Below are 4,308 nucleotides of genomic sequence, written 5' to 3'. Positions count from 1 at the left end.
TTTTATTTAGCATTCATCTTCATTGTCTGTGTTTATATTTTAGCAAAAATAACATTTTTTTCTAGAGACCACTGGAATTTCCTCCTGTCCAGATTATGGCAGTTCAGTTCAACATTGAGTTCTTTCTCTGTGCGAGATACTGTTGTAGGCACTGGAGATAAAGCAGTGTTTGTTTGTCGTAGAGTTTCCATTCTAGCTGCGGAGTCAATGAACTTACCAAAATAAGTGAATTCTGTGCAGGATGTAGAGAGGTGATAAAGCTCTGGAGAACAATGAAGCAGAGAAAGAGGATGAGGAGTGCTGAGTTGGATGGTTAAGGTAGGCCTCACTGGGATGACCTTCGAGCGAAGACTTGATGGAGATGAGGGAAATGAGCAGTGTAGCTATCTGAGGGCAAAGTGAGGCAGAGAGAATAATCACTTCAAAGGTCCGGAGATGGAAGCTTGCCTGGTGAGCTTGAGGAGCTATGATGAGGCCAGTGTGGATGGCAGAAGTGAAGAAGGGGGAGAATAGTAGGAAATGAGGACAGGAAGGTAGTGAGGACCAGATGTAAGCCTGTAGTAGACCTTGTACTTCGAGTAAAGTAGGGATATATTGGAGAGTTTTGACAGAGAAGTGATGAAATCTACTTATGTTCTGAAAGATTACTCTCCATTCTGGTGTTGTGCATGGACTGTGAGGAGTGGGGGAGGCTGGGAAGCAGGGTGAGGGCTTAGGAGGCTGTGGTGGTACCAATGGAATGGTGAAAAGTAGTCAGATTCTGAATATATTTTGCACATGAAGCAAGTAACATTTCTTACCTGATTGGATGTGAGGGTGTGAACGAAGGAAAGCAGACAAGGATATTACTCCAAGGTTTTTGGCCTAAGCAATTGGAAGAATGGAATTGCCATTAACTCAAATGGGGGAGGCTATTAGTGGAGTGGTTAGTTCAGTGAATTCCATTACTGTTCCAATAGCTACCATATCTATTCTTTTTCTATTCAAGTATTTTAAAACACATCTTGGGAAATATATAATGTAACCCATATTACCTTGGTGTTTATCTTTAACAGATCAGAACTTCTGTTTTTGTTTTTAACAAAGCCACAGCTGGGGCACCTGATTTCGGCTTAGGTCATGATCCCAGGGTCATGGGATGGAGCCCCTTGTCAGGCTCCGTGCTGAGCGGGAGAGATTCTCTCTCCTTCTGCCCCTCTCCCCAACTTGAGCTCTCTCCAAAAAAAAAAAAAAAGAAAAAAAATTAAAAAACAAAAACAGAAACGCACAAAGCCACAGTATACTTCACTAAGACTTGTCTGGATTTAGACAAATAAGTATTGTGTTTTAAAATCTAGATTTTTTCCCCCCTAAAAGATAAACTAGAAAGAATTACCTTGGGAAAGAATTATTCTTTTTATTTTTTTTTTTAATTTTTTTTTCAACGTTTTTTATTTATTTTTGAGACAGAGAGAGACAGAGCATGAACAGGGGAGGGGCAGAGAGAGAGGGAGACACAGAATCGGAAACAGGCTCCAGGCTCCGAGCCATCAGCCCAGAGCCTGACGCGGGGCTCGAACTCACGGACCGCGAGATCGTGACCTGGCTGAAGTCGGACGCTTAACCGACTGCGCCACCCAGGCGCCCCTATTTTTTTAATGTTTATTTATTTTTGAGAGAGAGACACACACAGAGTGCTAGCGGAGAAGGGTCAGAGAAAGAGGGAGACACAGAATCCAGAGCAGGTTCCAGGCTCTGAGTTGTTAGCACAGAGCCCAACACAGAGCTCAAACTCACAAACCGTGAGATCATGACCTAAACTGAAGTCGGACGCTTAACCGACTGAGCCACCTAGGCGCCCAGGAAAGAAGTATTCTTTAGGAAACAATTATTCCTTCCCCCCCCCCCCCCAAATAATTCATTAAATACTAGCTAGAGATACCATGCTTGTCTGGCATATAAAACACTTGATGTAGAGAAATTAAATATACAGACTTTTTAGGTTATCACATAAAGCAATAGTTAATCATTTTATGAGGAAGCATAATAAGAAAACATATTTCCATCCTTGTGAGCATACAATCTAGGGGATTAAAAATCTATAAACAATCTTACACCATTTTATATCATTGCACAAAGTGCTGAGAGGATTAGAAGTGAGTGCTGTGAGAAGTGTCTGGAATTCACAGAACGTCTGGAAGGTTTGAGCACTTGTGCCTGTGTTTCATTTTGCGTATGTATGAGTGCATGTCTGCTTTAACTCTTTTGGTGGGAGAGGCAAGTTAACGTTTTCAAACATAAAAATAGAATAGCATAATAAGCTCCCAAACTCTGATCTCACAGATTCAGCTATTATAAACATTTTGCCACACTGGTTCTACCCATTTCATTTAAAAAAAAATTTTTTTAACGTTTATTTAGAGAGAGAGTGAGAGAAAGCACAAGCCAGGGAGGGGCAGAGAGAGAGAGACACACACAGAATCTGAAGCAGGACACTTAACCAACAGAGCCACCCAGGCACCCCAATAATGGTTTCCTAACATCTGTCTTTGTTCTTAATGTCCCCAGCCCATATTCAGATTTCTCCACTGTCTCAAAAATATCTTTTACAGTTGGTTTGTTTGACTCAGGATCCAAACAAGTTCCACTCATTGCATTTGATAATGTCTCTTAAGTCTCCTACAATCTAGAACACCTTTTTTTAATACTCTGAAGTCGTTGAAGAAATGAGGTCATTTGTCTGTACATTGGCCCACCTTCTGGATTTGTCGGATTGCTTTCTTGCAGTGTCATTATTTCTCTTTACTGGAAGTTGGAGACAAAAGCTTGATTAGATTCAGATTCAACTTTTAAAAAAATGTTTGTTTATTTTGAGAGAGAGAGAGCATGAGCAGGGGAGGGTCAGAGAAAGAGAATCCCAAGTGGGCTCCATGCTGACTTGGGCTTGATCTCATGACACATGAGATCATGACCTGAGCCAAAATTGAGAGTCTGATGCTCAACCGACTGAGCCACCCAGGCACCCCAGATTCAACAATTTTTTGACAAAAATTCACTACTTCCTAAATATTGTGTAGTTTAAATTGCATCACATTAGGAAACATAATTATAGCTGTCCCACAATACACGATCTAAGATTGGTTAAAATCTATAGGGGATCCCCCAATCAGTCCTCTAATGGTTTTAGCATCTGTCATACTGTTGCTGAAATCAATGATTTACTACGCATCCTTCCTCTGGTCCAGATTGTTTTCATTAGGTTAGTCTCACCTTTTATTGTTCCCTTTATTTCTGTAGCCTACTGTTTAGAAAAGATCTTTTCACCCTCCAGCTCTCTTTCGATTTTCAAATCCATTAAGTCTAGGGTCATTTGGGACTGAGGACATCTCGGGCACCGTCTGTCTTGCCTAGGGAGATAATGAATTGGAGTCAGTGTTTCCTAAAGTTCATACCTGAAGCTCATAAAGCAGGAGGTTGTAATAGTACTCTGAGTGGAATGGAGTTAGGGGAAAGTGGGTTGGAGGGAAACAAGGGATGTGGCCGCGTGTCCTTTACTGGAGTCAAACTCAAAAGGCTTTTGCTGAGAAATAAGAAAATTCTTCAATAAAGCCTTAATTCCTTGATTTTAGAGGAGCGAATTAAGGCACGGCCCAAGTGAGTCCATAGAGGTGAGGTGGAATCAGGGCCCAGAAAAGGAGAGAATCCTGGAATCCCAGAATATAGTCTTTCAGGGACTCAATCTCGGGACTACAACTCCCAGAATTCTGCTCTCCGGGTCTCACGCGCACTGAAGCGACTGCGCTTGCGCGAGGCTGGTGACGGCCGGCCTTCCCAGGTCCCACAACCCCCGAGATTCCGCGCGCCAGCCCTCCTCCCTCCCTGCCGAGATAGCCCCTTCCAGGCCCTCTGTCCGTCCGCTGGGGGCGCGCGCAGTGCGTGGCAGGCGGCCGCGGCGCCGGCGGCTGGGAGCGCGGGTCGCGTGGTGGTGTGTGGTTGCTAGGGGCGTCCGAGGCCGCCCGCTCGCCCCAGCAGGCCGAGGGAGGAAGCAGCGCGGAGCCGGCGCTGAGCCGGGGCGAAGCTCGGTCCGCTAGGTGAGTGTGGCGGTGAAGCCGGGGGAACGACCCGCCGCCGGCCCGACTCTCTTGCCCCTCCCTCTGCTCCAGTTCTTTCGCGCGGGTCCCCAAGCTCTCCGGCGGCTCCCGCCCCAGCCCTGCTTCCTGCCCGCCAGCTCTCCATCTCCGGGTAGGCGAGGGGGCTGCGGCCTTCCACCGGGCCGGGTCTTCGCGCGTCCTGGGGACCCTTCTCCCCCTCCGCCACGCCCCGTGAACT

The 4,308-nt window shown here is 45.7% G+C and overlaps 1 protein-coding gene across 2 annotated transcripts in view; it reads left to right on the top strand.

The window, feature by feature from the left end:
* Positions 1–3,815: 3,815 nt before the first annotated feature.
* Positions 3,816–4,308, top strand: part of TTLL4 (tubulin tyrosine ligase like 4) — a 37,935-nt gene continuing 37,442 nt past the window's right edge. Inside the window, exon 1 of one of the 2 annotated variants that reach the window (XM_053904799.1) lies at positions 3,816–4,070. The gene's annotated coding sequence lies outside the window, so the exon portion shown is untranslated. The remainder of the gene's footprint in view (positions 4,071–4,308) is intronic. The other variant, XM_053904797.1, reaches the window with a different exon arrangement.

Source organism: Panthera pardus, unplaced genomic scaffold (assembly GCF_024362965.1).
Source record: "Panthera pardus isolate Hobbes unplaced genomic scaffold, ASM2436296v1 HiC_scaffold_10, whole genome shotgun sequence".
Lineage (NCBI taxonomy): Eukaryota > Metazoa > Chordata > Mammalia > Carnivora > Felidae > Panthera > Panthera pardus.
This window is presented reverse-complemented; position numbering and strand designations above follow the sequence as displayed.